This window comes from Ursus arctos, unplaced genomic scaffold (assembly GCF_023065955.2).
Source record: "Ursus arctos isolate Adak ecotype North America unplaced genomic scaffold, UrsArc2.0 scaffold_32, whole genome shotgun sequence".
In the NCBI taxonomy this organism is placed as follows: Eukaryota; Metazoa; Chordata; class Mammalia; order Carnivora; family Ursidae; genus Ursus; species Ursus arctos.
In genome coordinates, this window is record NW_026623008.1 from 16,624,646 (window position 1) to 16,644,060 (window position 19,415).

General features: G+C 38.7%; 1 protein-coding gene across 8 annotated transcripts in view; it reads right to left on the minus strand.

Moving 5' to 3' along the window:
• The window catches only part of LUZP1 (leucine zipper protein 1), a 117,092-nt gene that overhangs the window by 82,066 nt on the left and 15,611 nt on the right, over positions 1-19,415 (minus strand). The window contains exons 1-2 of one of the 8 annotated variants that reach the window (XM_048221697.2): positions 3,660-3,807; positions 670-793 (exon numbers count right to left, since the gene is read on the minus strand). The exons of 6 other annotated variants lie outside the window; for them this stretch is intronic. The gene's annotated coding sequence lies outside the window, so the exon portion shown is untranslated. Of the gene's footprint in view, positions 1-669; positions 3,254-3,659; positions 3,808-19,415 lie in introns of those variants that run through there. One more of the 8 variants, XM_048221696.2, reaches the window with a different exon arrangement.

Below are 19,415 nucleotides of genomic sequence, written 5' to 3' on the forward strand. Positions count from 1 at the left end.
TCAACAGTGTGCCCACTAGAATGTTGGCTGTGACGCCTTTAAGGATCTGGTCTGACCATCTACAGATGGTTTAAATTTGCCACTGCTGATTGTTTCCAGCCCCTCCACTGAAATCAAACTGAGTATTTATTGTCTACCACTAAATATATTAAATACTTTCCCAATATCCTCATTCTCTATTTTCCCTTTGATTTACCATTTTACATTACGTTAAAGACCTATGAAAAAAATGTAAAAACCTTAATCACAATAACTAGAAATTTCAATTAACAGAAAACAAAACAAGACAAAATGAGCGTAAGCAAGCTTTTTTCTACAGCATCTAAGTCACACAGCCAATGCAGCATTCTCCTTTCAAAGTCTGTTCCTTCCCAGGGATGTGGCTGATCGTGAAAACGCCAAATAATGTGAGCAAAGAGGACCAGCTTGGTTTTCTGCTGGCTCATCAACAAAACATCTTAATACAGAGGCTACAGTCTATCAGAGATTAAAGCCAACAACTGAATCAATGCAAAAGGAAATGCAAGCTCTGATGCAAATTATGAAAAGTAATGAATCTTAAATAAGCAAGTACTTGCCTGCCCACCCACTAAGCATGGGATAAAGACGATTTCTATCAACAAAACTACAAATAGTAATTTTCAAACCTCAGTATGAATATGGAATTACTTGTTAAAACTGCAGATTCCCAGGAACCATCTTCAAATAGTCTCATTAATTGGATCTGTTGTGGAGCCCACGGATTTGCATTTGTATTGATAGAAAAGGTCCAAAGATTACGCTTTTTAAAATACTGTGAGGAAAAAGGATATTGTTAACTCTCCTGGACACCTAAATATACATTTTCTGGGAGGTGTAACCTACACTATGTGTTCCAAAGATGCCCGGCTGATTTTCAGCAGTACCAGACCCACTCCCTCCCATATTGAGAATAAATATGCTAATTTTAAGCACTTTAATAAGGTAATCCCCCCTCCCACCTCCTAAAGCAACTTCCGAAGTCAGTGCCACCTCCACTCCTCATACCAAAGACCCTTCTAAAGGGTTACTGAAACACACATCCGGGTTCCTTTCCTTGGATGGTCACTCACTGGCTTCATTCTGGGCTGTGTGTTACTTCTCAGAAAAGTCTTCCCTTCCACTCCATCTAAAGTGAGATCCTTTCTAAAACAACGCACCCTTTCTCTAACTTGGTCCTTGCTTTTTCTGTTTTATTTCTCTTCATGGTACTTAGCATTACTGGAGATTCATTATACTTTGTATTTATTTACACTCTCCCTTACTAGAACATAAGCCCTACTAGAAAAAGGGCTTTCCCACCACCACCACTGCATTCCTAGCACCCAGAATGGTACCTGACGTATAGTAAATGCTCAATAAATGTTTACAAATGAATAAAACACCACTTCACAAAACAAAACAAGTTCTTGGTCTTTCATCCCACTCAGTTTGCCTGCCATATGCACTGTCACCAGTGTCATCCTTTAGATGGCTACATCGCTCAGGAAGTTGAATCTGGGTGCCAGCCCAGAAAGGCTCCCTGCCACATGACTTTCACCACCCTATGGTAATGTGGGATTTTTTGTTTCCCCAACTGAACTGCAATAGAGGTTTAAAGGTCCAGCCTACAGGTGTTTCCAAATGACTTATATTCCATAGGAATGACTTGGCTTCTACTATGTGAGAAGTCAAATGCAATGTTGGCAAACGCCAGTGTGAGAGCTGCAAGTTTCAACAAAAGCAGAACATAGTATGTTGGCAGCCAAACATACTTCACTCGACTCTGCATTAGGTCAGCCAAACACTTTCTGTCAAGATGCAGCGAACTCTCCCCACACACATTTGACTATTCATTTGCTTAGGGGTGATAATGACTTATTAAAGATAGACTATACCAAATGGTTCATATGCGTCACCCTGATCCTCAAAATAATCCTACAAAACCGATATTATCCCCATTTTAGAGATCAGGAATTTGAGGCTCCAAGGAGTTAAATAATTTACTACTAATAAATAAGTAGGAGGGGGCATCTGGATGGCTCAGTCAGCTAAGCGCCTGTCTTTGGCTCAGTCATGATCCCAGGGTCCTGGAATCAAGCCCTGCTTCTGGCTCCCTGCTCAGCAAGGAGTCTGCTTCTCCCTCTATCTCTGCCCCCCACTCGTGCTCTCTTGCTCGCTCGCTCTTTCTCTTCCCCCTCAAATAAATAAAATCTTTAAAATAAAATAAAATGGTAGCAGGCTAGGTTCTGAATTCAAGTCTACTTGACTTAAAATTCTTGCTTTTTTCATTTTAACACTTTCATTTCCAAGGCTCCCCCCATCTCCCGTCCCCTGCACTAAGCCTGGCACATAGAACACGTTTGATAAATGTTTGCTGAATTCATGAGAGTTAAACAGGACATTTTAACTCAAACTCAAGAATCTGCCTAAGATCAAGTTCTTCAGTCCAACTTTAGCTAAAAAAAAAAAAAAAAAAAAATCATGTTCTTTCAACTACATTTGAATAAGTAATGGAAAACACAGCTTTTTCAGTTATTCCAAAATGGAACCTATCAAAACATAACTCATTACTATGGAAATCTGGATATAAAGCAAATGAAATCATAAAAGCAGTGTCATTTCATACATTAGGAGGCAGACATGAAGTAAAATCTGAGTTCAAGTTTCAGGTAAGTTTCAGCTATAAAATAGTGATAAATGCTCTTGCCTCCCCACCCAACAGTAGTGTCCTAAAATTTAAATGTGATAATGCTTATAAAAACACTTCATAAACTGTACAGCATTATACAGAGATACTTACTAGTGTGATCTGAACCTGGATAGGAGAATAAAAATCTGATATAAGACTCAACCTATAAGGCCAGCATTATTAAAAGTTCCACTACATGTGGAAGCAATGTAAGAGGTCACTGTCCTAAACTCCAACTAGTCCTAAATTTTCCTAAAGAAAGGAAGGATGTGACCTAGAGAGTACTATGTTAAGTGAAATAGGTCAAAGACAAATACCATGTGATTTCACTTATATATGGAATCTGAAAAACAAAAGAACAAAGAACAAAAAAGAGAAACAGACTCATAAACAAAGACAATAAACTAGTGGTTGCCAGAGGGGACAGGGGTGGAGAAATAGGTGAAGTTATAAAATAAATAAATTTCCAGTTACAAAATAAATCACAGGGATAAAAAGTACAGCATAGGGAATATAGTCAAAAAGAAAAAAAAGGGGGGGGAAGGATGTGCCTTACCCTTTTTATGTCTTTTTTTTTTTTTTTTAAGATTTTATTTATTTATTTGACAGAGATAGAGATAGCCAGCAAGAGAGGGAACACAAGCAGGGGCAGTGGGAGAGGAAGAAGCAGGCTTCCAACGGAGGAGCCTGATGTGGGGCTCCATCCCAGAACACCGGGATCACGCCCTGAGCCGAAGGCAGACGCTTAATGACTGAGCCACCCAGGCGCCCCTATGTCTTAAGTCCTATTTCTCCAACTGCACCATTAAGGCTCTCAACAGCAGAGAACTGGGATATAAACATCAATATATTGTTTTGTTTTGAGAAGAACCATGAATGATCTCACCACAATGTACGGAGGGGAGAGGGAAGGAGAGCCTGGGTTCCTCTATATCCAGATAATTCCTTCCCTTCATGCTAAGGCACTTACCCATTCAGTTAAATCAGATCTACAAACCAGGGTGATTAAAACAAGAGTCCAGATGATTTCTTCCAGCTTATAAAAGCTATGACTCCTAGGGACAGCCAATAAACACTATCACAGCATAAGTTTATATACTGGCTTAGTCTTCCATTAGCTAAAGAGAAAATAAGCAGAATACAGAAAAAATTCTCAATAATCTTAAATATCTTAATCTTAAATAAAATACTATATAGCATTAGTCCTAGTTAATGTCATAAAGTGCATTTATCAATGACATGGCCGAGAATGGTAAGAAATGATAAAGTCCTTCTTAAACAAGTGGGAATTGGTTAGGTGGGACAGTGAGTTAATTAAGGAGCTATCAGGATTGTATGTGTAGGTGGTTGTACGATTTTTTAAGATTTATTTTAGAGGTGGGGGAGGGGCAGAGGGAGAGGGAGAGTGTCAAACAGATGCAGAGCCCAAAGGGGGACTCGATCTCACAACCCTGAGATCAAGACCTAAGCCGAAACCAAGAGTCTGAAGCTAAACAGACTGCGCCACCCAGGCGCCCCCTTGTGGTTGTATTTTAAATAACGATCAAGATGATAAAATCTCACCACCGGTCTCACATTCTCTTATTTTTGGCCCTCAAACATAAGTGATCATTGCCTTATCAAAATACAGATTATAAAGATGACAGTGATATTTGGAATCTTGCAACACATTTTAACATCAGCATGGCCTTTCTTACAGTTTCAACATCTCCCCTAATCCATCTCTCAACAAAACCCTTCAACTACTCAGCACCTACTAGTGATACAAATCGCACCCCATCAAACTTTCCCAAGGAAGTAAGATCACTTAAAAGAATTTTTTTTCCTGGTTCATTCGTTTTCTGCATCTGTTTCTATATCTACATACAAACCATGCGCCAGAATCACAATTTAACATCTGCAAGTGATCAAGGCTGTTAGAATTTCAAAGAATACAATGAGTATCATAGCAATAAGTATTAGTTGATTAACAGATTCAGAATACAAGGCACTAATGCACAAATAAGATCTATGAGAAGCACCCATAACAACTGCAAACTGAAGTCTAAATTCCTTAGTCTGTCCCTCAAGACCCTGGCATGCTAGTCATTATCTTTTCCTTTCCCTGGACAGACTGATCTACTCATTATTTCCTGAGGACAAATTCCTTCATGTTATACCTTTGCCCGGACATCTCCCCTGCCCGGAATGGCCGTCATCTCCTCCTCCATCTCATCAAATCTGTTCAAGAAACAATTCAATGCCATGTCCTCTTCAGTGGAACTGTTCCACATTCACTACTCATTAATTCTTCCCTTCTTGAGCACCTACTGCCATCTAGCATATAAGCACATACTATCATGATGGAGATATTATTCTCTTATACAGTACACTCATTTGTGTGTGTGTGTTTAAAGATTTTATGTATTTGAGAGAGAAAGAGAGAGTGTGAGCATGACTGGGGGGAGGGGCAGAGGGAGAAGGAGAAGCAGACTCCCCGCTGAGCAGGGAGCCCCATGCGGGGCTTGATCTCAAGACCCTGGGACCATGACCTGAACTGAAAGTAGATGCTTAACCAACTGAGCCACCCAGGTGCCCGTTTTTGTGTGTTTATACCACATTAGTCCAACTATTATGCAAAAGTCCTTAAGGTTAGTACAGACTTGTCATTCCTTTATACTCCCACCAGTACAATGTTATAAATATAATAGTTATTCAATAAAGATCGGTTTAAGGAAAAAGAGTATTTCCTCTCACCTAATACTGTAGAGTTCTCCACAAGAGCATGAATACCATTTTTCTACTTCTTTCTCTCCTACAAACACCTAACAGACACTAAATGCACTGCAATAAATGCTCAATTATAGTCTTCTGGCACATGCTTCCAATTACATCTTTAATTAAGTCAACAAATACTCATTAAGTACCTACTATGAGCCAGGCACTAGGCTAGACATCATTCTCATTTATGTTTTCAATTTATCATGTTCACGGACATTCTGAAAGGTGCAACACTTGACCATAATAAACTAAAGAAGTCCTGAGCCTCCTCCCCTGCAATGAGATGACCTCATTTTATTGGCCAATGAAATGCAACTAATTGCAGCTACCTGCAGGGCACCATACAAATGTGTAGTTATTTTTCTGTCAGAGACTACATAGAGCACTTGACTGCTCAACTGTACATCACTCTCTCATCAACTACTGTTCTTCGAGAGAATATCTCTCAGAAATCCACTATGAAGGGCAATCTTGAGAAATCTGGAAACATCTGAATATGAACTGATATTATATATTAGAAACATACTTTTGTCAGGTGTGATAACAGTACGGTGGTTATGTAGTACAGTACCCTTATTCTAGGGGGTTACACATCTGCAGGTTATCCAATAGTTAAGAAAAAATGGATACATATATACAAATATACATACATACTACATAAGTACAATATGGCAGTTAACAATTACTGAATCCAGCTAAAAGGTGTATTTATTAGACTATTAGCTTTTTCTGTAAGTTTGAAATTTCATAAGAAGGTAGTAGGGAAAAATGTCCCTCTTAAAATTTTTTTTTCTAAGTTGTAACTACCTGGTTTTCAGCACAAGCTTTAACATACAAGTAGACAGAAACTGATCGAGACAGTACTATACGACCACAAACTGAGCCACTAAAACACATGAAATATTGGCAAAAGAGGTAAGGAAGAGGAAAAACTAGCCATGGCAAAGACAATATCCAGCCCAGACAAGGCCAGGTCCTTCTTAAGCAACCTTGGGCTCAGAAGAAGACACCATATTTTAGAACTTTGCTTCTAGAAAGCAGCTGTTCAGTGTAACACATGCAGACCCAGTCCTTCAGCCTCACCCTCCCAGGGAGGCAGTCTAGGATGGGAAACTAAACCACAGAATCACGGTAACAATATATATTAATAGGGCTTTCTAAATAAGCTCACGAGCACTATTCTGAAAATACAATTTGTTTTTTTATTGCTGTTGTTACTTAAGCAGATATTAAGAACTATAATCACAACCACCAAAGTAATAACTGATTCAAAAAAGGATCATCAGCGAAAGCTAAAACCATTTGGTGGGAGAATAAGATAGTCACAATGTCTCAAAGTCACCCCACAGATTACTTACAAAGGGGAGTTATTAAGTACCTTTTAATGAAGAGTCTAATTTACCATCAACAATAATGGAGCAGACTAACATGTGTCTCGCAATATGATACAAAGGGAACCACACAGCGTCATCTATGTACTATTTCTTACCAAAAATGTTTACCCTGCATATCTCAGCATAAGAAAATAATCAGGGGCGCCTGGGTGGCACAGCGGTCAGGCGTCTGCCTTCGGCTCGGGGCGTGATCCCGGCATTATGGGATCGAGCCCCATGTCAGGCTCCTCCGCTATGAGCCTGCTTCTTCCTCTCCCACTCCCCCTGCTTGTGTTCCCTCTCTCGCTGACTATCTCTATCTCTGTCGAATAAATAAATAAAATCTTTAAAAAAAAAAAAAAGAAAAGAATCAGACAAATCCAACTTATGGGACATTATAACCGGCCCAGACTCTTTAAAAGAGAAAGTGTTATCAAAGACACACACACACGAAAGTTAAGAGTGAAGATTTTCTAGATCAGGGGTCTTCAAACTAAAGTTTTACTTGAGTACAGCCATGCCCGTTCATTTACATATTGTCTATGGGTGCTTGTCTCTTCAAGAGATAGTACGGCCCGCAAAGCCAAAAATATTTACTATCTGGTCCTTCACAGAAAAAGTCTGCCAATCCCTGCTCTAGATTAAAAGGGACAGGAGGAAAAAAAAGGGGGGGACAGGAGGACCAAACGTAACAAGAAATCCTTGAAGTGGATTCTAAAGGGGAGGGAAAGCAATAAAGAACATTTATGGAACAACTGGGATATCTGAATATGAACTAACATTAGACAATGTTGTATCAAGGTTGAATGCAGAATTATTTAGTGGTTACAGGCTATGATGTATGCAACTTACTTTCAAATGTTTCAGAAAAAATTAGACAAACAGAAAAAAAGCAATTATCTCTAAAGATTAACAATCATAAATCTAGATCAGTAGTTCTCAAACTTTTTTATCTCAGGACTCCTTTGTACTCTTAAAAATCACTGAAGACCCCAAAGGGCTTTTGTTTATATATGAATCTAGATTTGCCATATAAGAAATTAACACTGAGAAAATTGTAAAACACATGTTGATTTTCAAATTACAATAAGCTCATTATGTTACCATAAGTAACATTTTTATGGAAAGTAATTTTCCAAAACCAAAAAATTTAATAAGAAGAGTGGCACTGGTTTTGCACTTCCGCAAAGCTCTTTGACGTCAGTTGCTGCAATTTCATACCTGTTTCTGCGTCATGCTTACGATATGGCATTTTGTTGTAGGAGAAGAAAATAACAACATACTATGCACTTGAAAAAAGAGTGCTTTGACAGCCTTTTAAGATGATGAGAGATATTCTTCTATGATACTATACCATAACTTGACAAGTAGTAGTTTCTCACGGGTTAGTTGTAATATGGAATCTGAACCCACATCCATAGGAACTTTTCATACTCCGTCACATTAAAATCCATTGATCTATCTCGCACTTCAAATGGATCTTTTACCAAGCATGATTTTTATAAAATCATGCCTTGATCATTTGATGAATACTGGTTCACTAAGCTGACAGATATGCAGATCTTAAATGCTGACACATTTCATTGTATAGTATCGAAAAATCACTATTGTTAATACACCACCAATCCTGTCAAAAAAGACTAAGTGTTGGGTAGCTGACAAGCTCACAGTGATAGATATGTTACAAAATTCTAATTTTTGCTTGAAATCTGAATTTTATCATTGGCAATAGGTACTTCCAGTTGTTTTCCTTGAAGTGACAAACTTCATTTCACTCATTTCCAAAAAAAGTCTCCCAAATACCCAAATCTGAGTAACCAGCTTGTCACTCATTCTTCCAAGTAAAAATGATGTTTCATGAAAGAAGAGGTTTAGCTTGCAACTCGAACCAATTCTTCAAATAAACACTACACCCTGATATGCAGAAGTATTTCACCCCATTTCAACACATGGAATATTAAAAAGATGTGTACTCAAAAATCAAACTTTGATAAAATTGGTAACTTTTACTGCTGCATCAACATATTTTTCTAAAGAGTTTATTTATTTGATAGAGAGTGAGAGCAGATGCAGGGGGAGCAGCAGGCAGAGGAAGAGGGAGAAGGAGGCTCCCTGCTGAGCAGTGAGCCCCCTGTAGAGCTCCATCCCAGAACCCTAGGATCATGAGCTGAAGGCAGATATTTAACCAACTGAGCCACCCAGGCGCCCCAAGAACATTCTTAAATGAAACTGACATTTGTTGTTTTACTGCAAGTGTGTCACAAATATAATTACGAATACAATGTGATACCACTACCCTGATTTGTGCTAAGGCACCAATAGCTTTATCCACCATTGATTGCTTTTGCATCATCAGTACAAATATCACCACAGTGAAAAAGGCAAATGATGTCTTAGTATTATTACGAAAATAGTTCTGACCTTGCAGATCCCTTACGGGGTCTTAGTGACCCCCAGGGATCTGTAAATAACCCTTTGAGAACCACTGATCCAGGTGAATGAGTGTTCATAATACTATCCACTCAATTTTTTAGGTTTAGAAATTTTCCAAAAAAAAAATAATAATTGAAGAGGAAAGAAAGAAACCATAAAGAATTCTCAACTCTTTTAAAGAGCAAGAGAAAACTCCTTCAGCAATATTAATGAATAGGTGGCACAGCAATGTTCTTTTGAAAAACAAAACACAGTAGTGGAAATTAGCTGCCCAATGAAGGCCCAGTACAAAAATTCAACCTGCTGGGGTTTACTTCAAGAAGAATCCACTTATAACAAGCAACTACCAACAACAGAACAAATACAGATCCACAGTCCCTTGTTTTGGGCTAAATAGATTTTGGAATTCAGAATTTTTTAGATTTTGGAAAGATTATAATATAATAGGGACTAGGACAACACGCAGTAGGCAAACATCAATATTTCCACAGTTTAAATATATGAATAATCATGGGGCACCTGGCTGGCTCAGTCAGTAGAGCATGTCACTCTTGATCTCAGAGTTGGGAGTTTGAGACCCCACGCTGGGGGTAGAGTTTATTTAAAAAAATATAAATATATACGTATATTTTTTTCATGTTATATGAATGAATGAAATTTATTTTACGAATTTATTATATGAATAATGAATTTATATGAATGAATGAAACAAATGTTATATACATTCATCTGTACATGAATATTCATACTAAGTAGTATAAAAAGTCTCACTTTAGTTCCGGTCAGATTTTGCTATGAAGCGAATCATGTTTTTCATTTAAGTGCTTTTCGGGTTTTGACATTGCACATAAATAACTGCAGACTCCTTGGGAATATGCTATGCTCCTACTCAAATAATTCCATCAGCCCACACCAGTACCTATTTACGGGGTGAGGTTAGGTAGAGACTTGAGATTTTCAAGAGAACTGTATTTGTTTTTTTGGGTTTTTTGGCGTTTTTTTAAAGATTTTATTTATTTACTTGACAGAGAAAGAGAGACAGCCAGTGAGAGACGGAAGCAGGGGGAGTGGGAGAGGAAGAAGCAGGCTCCCAGAGGAGGAGCCTGATGTGGGGCTCGATCCCAGAACTCTGGGATCAGGCCCTGAGCCTAAGGCAGATGCTTAACGACTGCACCACCCAGGCACCCCTGTATTTGTGATTCCGATGAAGTTGCATATTCCACTGAAGAATTGGAAAACCCACATTAACAGGAACAGGTGGTCAGGAATAGGTACAGGGCCAATATAAATCATTTCCATCAGGAGTCAGTGACCAGAGAGACCATGGGCTGGGACAGTATAACACCAATGGTGTTGGACTGGAATTGTTATAATAAAATCACAGGCAGCCAACTGGGGATCTTAGAGCTACATATAATTCTCTAAGGCTGAAAACAGGCCCTTGAAAAAGAGAAAGATAATTAAAAATTAAAACTATCCATCAACTTATACCTAAAATATGTAACAAATATATGTCGATCCCCCTTAATGCCACAAATTAATTAAAGATCAGAATTTGGAGGCAAATTATTGTAAGCCTTAGCTGAAACACTGGCAAATTCCTGATACTACTTCTTAACCAGATTCTAATCTAGTAATCCACAGCAAAATGGTATACTAGAAATAGCAAACCGAGAGTCCAGGAGATCTCAGCTCTCAATCTCAATTCTGCCACTAACTAGTTATACAGCCTGAGCCACGAACATAGCAGACACTCAGCAAATGCGATATTAAATCAATGACCTTAACTTTTTTATGACTCTAATTCATCACTTGTAATAGAGAACACTGGATTAAAAGAATGTTAAAGGTCTCTTTTAGCTATAAATTCTTTAATAAAAATCCAGGTTTATTCATATGACTGGAGCTGGTTAGAATTTACTATGACTAGTTTTAAAGACAGGGTTCTTGACTGAAGAGGAAAAAATAAGTTTTCTAGCAAAAGTAACAACATGCACAAGAGTTCTGTATTAAGAACAAATGAGACAGTCTAATCTGACCTATAACGTGTCCCCAAGGACCTTATCAACTCAAACAACTTTAGTGGTGACCTTAAAGACTACCTAGTCCAAATCGTTCACTGTACAGGTGAGAAAACTGAGAATTACATTATGTGCCCAAAGTCATACTATCTGGCTATGGCAATGCTACAACTAAAACCCAAATTTCCCTAGTTCCGAGTCATACGCTATCTTTCTTATAACCCAAGGCCTCTAGAAAAGCACAACTTCAGTGCTACCTGCACTATGGCAATTCCTTCAATCAACATATGCTTTTAGGACCTCTAGTTCTACTATATCAAGTAGACATATGAGGTGGGCAATGAATTCTAGGCAAATAGTTCCCAAAACTCAGGGCTGCCTGGGTGGCTCAGTTGGTTAAGCATCTGCCTTCGGCTCAGGTCATGATCCCAGGGTCCCGGGATCGAGTTTGGAATCTGTCTCTCTGCTCTCTGCCTGCTACTCCCTCTCCCTCTGCCTGCCACTCCGCCTACTTGTGCTCGCATTCCCTATCTCTCTGTCAAATAAATAAACAAAAAATCTTTTTTAAAAAAAGATTTTTAAAAAAAGATCCAAAAACTCAGAGAAAATATCTGCAAATCACTTATCTGATGAGGCTAGTGTCCAAAATATACAGAGAACTCTTATAATTCAACAGTAAAAAGCCATTTTAAAAATGGCAAAGGGGGCGCCTGGGTAGCGCAGTCATTAAGCGTCTGCCTTCAGCTCAGGGCGTGATCCCGGCGTTCCGGGATCGAGTCCCACATCGGGCTCCTCCGCTGTGAGCCTGCTTCTTCCTCTCCCACTCCCCTGCTGTGCTCCCTCTCTCGCTGGCTGTCTCTTTGTCACATAAATAAATAAAATCTTAAAAAAAAAAAATGGCAAAGGATTTGCATAGGTATTTCTCCAATGAAATATACCGACGGCCAATAAGCACATGAAAAGATGCACCATCGTTAGTCATTAGGAAAATGCAAATAAAAACCACCACACAATACCGCTTCACACCCACTAGTATGGCTATAATCAAAAAGGATAATAACAAGGGTTGTGAGGATATGGACAAATTGGAACCCACATACACTGCTGGTAGGAATGCAAATTGGTGCAGGCAGATGCTGTGAAAAAAATCTGGTAGTTCCTCAAAAAGTTAAAGTCACCATATGACCCAGCAATTCCATTCTAGGTATATATCTGAGAAAACTGAAAACTTGTGCCAACACATAAACTTGTACAGCAAACCTTATTCAGAATAGCTCCAAAGTGGAAACAACCCAAGTGTCTTTCAACCGATCAATAAACAAAATGTGGTACATTCATACAATGGGTATTATGCGGCCCTACAAATAAAGTACTGATAAATGCTACAACGCAGATGAACTTTGAAAACACTGTGGTAAGCGAAAGAAGCCAGACACAACAGTCTACATATTGCATGATTTCCATTTATATAAAATGTCCAGAATAGGCAAATCCACACAGAGACAGAAAACAGATTATGGTTGCCAGGTTCTGGAGGTAGGGGAGAATGGAGAGTGACTGCTAATGGTATGGAGTTTCTTTTTGGGGTGATGAAAATGGTCTGAAATTAAATAGTGGTGATGGTTGTGAATTTTATGGTATGTGAATTACATCAATATATATTTTTGTTGGTTTTATTTTAAAGATTTATTTATTTATTTTAGAGAGAGTGTGTGTACGCAAGCAGGGGCAGGAGAGGGGCAAAGGCAGAGAATCTCAACAAGGCTCCCACTGAGCACGGAGCCCCACATGCGGCTTGATCTCACAACCCTGAGATCATAACCTGAGCTGAAATCAAGAGTCAGTCGCTTAATGAACTGAGCCATCCAGGCACCCCTGTTGGTTTTATTTTTTTTTTTAAAGATTTTATTTATTTATTTGACAGAGATACAGAGATAGAGACAGCCAGCGAGAGCGGGAACACAAGCAGGGGGAGTGGGAGAGGAAGAAGCAGGCTCCCAGCAGAGGAGCCTGATGTGGGGCTCGATCCCATAACGCCGGGATCACGCCCTGAGCCGAAGGCAGACGCTTAACCGCTGTGCCACCCAGGCGCCCCTGTTGGTTTTATTTTAAAACACACAGAGAGACACCACGCCCTTTTGGGTTGGAAAAAGAAAATACCAACACAAGGTTAATGCATCGAAGTCTCAATTCATCATTACTTACTGAACCAGGCATGTGCTATAAAACGGGAATCCAGAGAAAATTCTCTGTTCTTATGATAGTCATAGTTCACTATAAGGAGACAAAAGTAAGCAAATAATTATAATGTGGTAAGTGCAACAAGTGTTTCCGAAGATGTACTACAACCATAGAAGTACCGAAGGAGTGGACTGATAATGAGTTAGGAAAGGTCATAGGAGAGATCTGAATGAGATTTTAAGAAGGAATAGAACAGAACTTCTCTCCAGGCAGATCATGGGAGCAAAAATACTATGTAAGCATCATAATGGCATTTAGAAGTGGGACAAATCATTTCTCTGAAGTGATCTACAAGCACTTCATGATAAAATTTAAGCTAAGCTCTCCGAATGAGAACATGATTATGTGTAAAAAAGAAGGGACTGAATCACAGGCAAAATACAAAATCCATAAAACAAATGCACATATTTAGCTCAGTACAGCAAGAGTAACAGAGACTGCTGAAGCAGCGCTGACTGGCTGCTGGTGCTGGTACGACTTGGGTACTACTTTAATTCGTCTCTTCCAAAGAAACACTACTGCCAGCATTTCAGTTGCTCCAGTATTTTTTTGCACAAGTCACATCTATGAGCCAGCTATTTATCTATCTACCTGTCTATCCATCCTCATTTCATCTTTGCAACAAACCTGAGCTAAGTACTAATACCAATTTTAACAAGAAACTCAATCACTTGCAGGAAGACTAGTAACATTTCACAGTACTGTATCATGCTTTCTGTTCAGTGTCATCAATTTATTCTCTCAATCCTTAAAACAATCCTAAGAACAGGTATTATTAGTACTCCTAGTCTATAGATGAGAAAACTAAGATTCAGGAAAGTTAAACAAATTTGCCCAGAGACACACTGGGAATAAAAGGCAGAACTGGGAATTAAATCCAGGTCTGCATAATCTCTTCTTGATATATCATTTCATCCGTACTTAATCATTATTCAGTCTAATTCAATATGCTTCAATTTTTACATTCTGCATTTCCAATGACTGGTAATAATAGTCTCTTGCATGGCAGGCACAATATACATTAGCTGAAGACATCGTTCCTATGTGTTAGAGCTAAGGGAAAGCAAACAGCCGTTAGCTGGAGAAATCTAGCCAAGAGGAACCCAACGCAAGGTTACTTCTCAAAAACTCTTTTTAGGTTTTTCCAAAGAGTAGGGAAGAGCCTCCAATGCTACAGCAGACTAGCCCGAGGGAGAGATGCAAAGAAATCTTTTCATCAAAGAGATGGAAAGGCAAGTCTTACCAAGATCTGGTTCCAGCAATGCAGAGATCATGCAGCACGTACTGCAGCAAAATCAGGCGCTGACAGCTGAGCTAGATCAAGCCGCATGAAGCATTTTAGAAAAAATAAAACAAAACTAGAAGCACTTGAATCCTAAAAATGCCTCTAAACAACTGCAGGAAACTGACAGACAACAAAAGAGTGGGATTCAGTGGAAGCAGTTCAAGAGTTAAACCCATAAAACAACTCACATGAGAGCACAGCTCATACTGGTAGCTCACACCTCCCACTCGGTTTACCTTCTTTTCCACATAGAAAAGGTAAGCTGTTTTCTCAGTTCCCAGAGAATCCGATACCCTTCAAATGTTGTTTCTCAGCTTGCTAGATGGCTACACCAGGACATGGGAATGACGCAGCAACATCCCCCTCTAACAGCAGGAAGGGAATCAGGGACTAGAAAAAGAAATGAGTAGCTGGGAATGATCTTCCCGTTCCAAACACCACAGGCCTGTCCTACTTATCCAAGACCGGTGACTATTACATGACACTCATCCCAAACCATTTTTTTGTCTTTCAGACCGGGCTTAACTAACCTTTTAAATTTAATTCCATTTAATTTTGTTCTCATGTCGTAAGACAAGTTGCTTCATGGATTTCTTATTTGTAAATGAGACTAAATATGCTAGATTCTAGACCCTACCCCTCACACAGGAATGCTGTTTGAAGAAAATGGTTATTTAAGGTACTTGGAAAAGTTAAAAGAATAACATAACAATAGCCAACATTTTTTGTATGTTTACTTCATATCATTCTAAGCCCTTTGCATCACCTCATTTATTTCTCACAACACTAGGAGGCAGATACTATTAACCCCATTTTTCAGATGAGTAAACTGAGGCACAAAGAAGTAGCGTTCTTTTCCCAGGTTTACACAAAAATCACATGGTGGATCTGGAATTCAAACCCAGGCCATGTTGGTCAGTAAATGTGAGTGGTATTACTAAACTAACATAATTGTAATGTGTAATAAAAATTATGTTAGAATATTATAGCACATGGCTTAAGGAAGCAAACACAATAACCTAGTCAAACATTCAACATCTAAATTCTACTTTGTTCTCACCACCATATACCTTCATCTGTATGCACTTTGAATGCAGCATGTATGTGGTACAGATACATGTGTATGTGGAACAGAAAATCTGGAGTCACACAGACCTAGTCATATATGTGACAATATATCACTTAATAGCAGTATGGGCAAGCTACTTAACTATGTTCCAGTGTCCTCATGTGTAAAACAGGGATAATAGCTACCGCAAAGAATTATTTAAGGAAGGACTAAATGCATTATAAAATCATCTGAGGACAGCAGCTGGCATATAGGAAATGCTAACCAAATGTCATTAGCTACTATTGTTAATATTTCACTCTGCCATTTTACCTATTTTCCATATAAACAAACACTTAAAAAATCTGCATCAAAGCTATCACATCATTTTGAAATAGGCATATGTACTGGATTTCACATTTCAGTATCTCCATAGTTCAGTAATGTTTTCTAGTACCCTTATAATCCATGGAACACTGCTGCTGATGTAGGCATCTAGTCTACCATTTTGAAGACAGAGCTGCAGCGTTTCTTACATGTCAAACGACATACTGAACTCTTATCTCTTAATACAAACTGTCACAGACTTATCTCAATACAAATTATCACATTTCTGACTAATCGGTAAACTGAGTTTGAGACTCGCTGTGAATGGCTTTTTAATCAAAACACCTCAAATTAAAATAGTAGTATCTTTTCAGAAATTATTTACTTCACATCATTTGACAAATCTGAAGCCCAAAGAGTAAAGTGACCTGCTCAAGTCTATGTAGCTAAATAATGACAAAAACAGAACCAGAACCTCCAGACTCACTTAGTCCAAACCTCTTTATCATCTCTCTTGTCTGAATAATTCTATTTCCTGTACAGGAAGGTGATAAACATCTAAGAACAGAGAATGACTCAAATCTCTAAGGACAAAAAAATTTTCAGGATTCAAGGCTTCCATGACCATTTAACATAGCAAAACAGCAACAAAAAGTGGCATAACTCAACGCTGTTTCCTTCTAAAAAATCATGTCATCTCAAAACTTTGCTGTCCTCCATCTGTATTAGCCTAACCCACATGTGCTCATGCCACTACTTCCCAGCTACCTCTGTAACTTTCTGAAACTGTCCTGGCAAATTCAGGTCAAAACCCTAATAAACTCCAGGGAACTGTCACAGTACTGGGTTATTATAGCAAACACTCCTGAAAATAAATGGGGCTTAGAAATTCTATTATACGGAGATTCTCAGTGTAATTATTTTTGCTATGACAGAATCTGATGTGGGGTTTTTTTTCCAGAAATAGCTTTCCAAAAAAATACTAAAATAAGAGAGAAGACTTTATAAAAGTTTTCTCATTAAGGCCACTTCACTGATATTCATTAAACTTTCCCAAATTTTCTGGAGCATTTCAAATCTCACATGAGTTTACCAAAGAACTTAATTCATAACATTCTTTCCAAAAGTCTGCTCTAAAAAAGAAATGTCTGCTTTTATGTACTATAGTATTTAACCAGAGTCAAGAGCAGAAGTGGGCAATCCATTTTACCAACAAGCCATAGCAGGATTAGGGAGAGAGGTAGAGAGAGAACAGGAAGACTAGCAAGTCAAATCAATTATTTACTTAAAAGTCCACAGGGTACAGAGCACGATGAGATGCACAGCGCCAACCTGCCCCACCCCTTCTCTGCTAGTCAGTACAGGCCCCAAAGTGAACACCAGAGTCCAACAACCAGCCAAGTTCCAGGTAAAATGGCCTTACCAGGCTCAGTGGGGCCAAACACATATTTTTAACTCCAAAGAACAGAGGTTAAGGAAGAAGATGATCAATAGCTTAAATATTGACAAGAGATTAAGGAAGACAAAGGCTATGAAAATGACTGAATATATGGACACTGGATCTTTTGACAGGGCATTTACAATAAAGTGTTTGAAACAAAAACAAGACAGGAAGGGTGTTAAAGAATGAGGAGTATGATAGAAAAGGCTGCACAGAGAATGCTCTGTTTTTAGATGTCTGAGAGTAAAAGAAAAAAAATATGGCAATAACTCTAAAGGATAGAAAGGCAGGGGGATTTTATTTATTTAGGATAGAAAAGACCCCAGTGTATTCCTAATCTCAAAGGAAGGACTCAATAAAGAGTGCAAGGATGCAATCTACAGATCCAAGACAGACAAGAATCAGTAACAGTGAGGTCCTAGGCAAAGTGTATACTAGGCAATGGGACAGTGAAGAAAAGTGATCTGTGTGGATCCTGAAAGTCACCAAACACAATGAGAACAGAGGAGAGCAAATGGTAGGGACTTTGAAAAATCAGAAGCCATGCAAAAATGGCAAAAAATGGTCGAGAAGCAACAGTGAAGGACTAGAAATATATTAATTGCTCCCCCTGTCCAAGGATGACAAAATATTCAACCAGCAAAAATACGAGTAATAGCATTCATTAGAGAAAAAAATTTTTTTCAGTTGTGCGTTAGGAGATGGAGGAAATGTTGGGAGAAAACATTTTAAGAAGCTAGGACTTTGCTCACATTTGTGCACAGTTTCTACCAGACCCAATACAAGCAGCTGGTAAAAGAACAGCAGGAATGAGGTGGAGAGGGGTGGGGCTGAGCTTTATAACACGAAGAGAGAACACTGAAGAAATTATCAACAGCACACATGAAGAAAAGCTAAACACTTTTATGGCTGTGGATAATGGGGAGAATTAAGAAAGGCAAATACCACCCAAAAAAGTTGCCAGGTATGAAAGACAGCTAGTCTCTAGCACTAACTACACTTTCAAGCAGAATGACCCTCAAATCCCACATTCCCAGAAGCTGGACCCTGAAAATTCCTTAGATATCATCTCCCAGACTAGCAATTTGCCGAAATTGTGTCAACGGTGTGTTTGTTTTCTGAATCGAACATTTACTTCTATGAAGGATTTGTTGAAAGCTCTACAAAAGGATATGAGAGACATTATCCAAAAGATAAGTCACTGTCCTTGACTAGAACTAGGGCTAGATCATATCTGGTCTTTGAAGCCCTCCCCCCCCTCCCCGACTCCTCCACACACAGACAAGATGGAAAACGCTAGATAACACCAGTTAATATGTGGGTAGCACTTCACTGATTTGAATTACCACCTAATCAATTATCTCTTTGCCCTCCTTATTCCTATTCTTATGACCTATAATCCAAGGACAGAGTAGGAGAAAGAACATGGATTTTGTGTCACAGTGATCGAGAATCCTAATTTTACTGCTCCCCAAGGGACATTTCTTAAACCCCCTATGAGCTTCAGTTTTCCTCATCTGTAAAGTAGGAGTAACAATACCTATTTCATGAGGCAGTTTTAAACAATGAAGAGTTAGTAGACATCAGGTACCCGCTACACAGCAGATACTCATGAAATGACAGATACTATATTCTACTATGACATGCTGCAATGACAAAAACTGGAGGACTATTTTAACTATATCACGATAAATAAAATCACCCAAGGTGAATCAGTGTGTTGCCACAGGACAAATTCCCCTAAATGAAAAAATTCTAAAGTCACCAATGCATTCCAAAATTTCCTCCATACTTGAC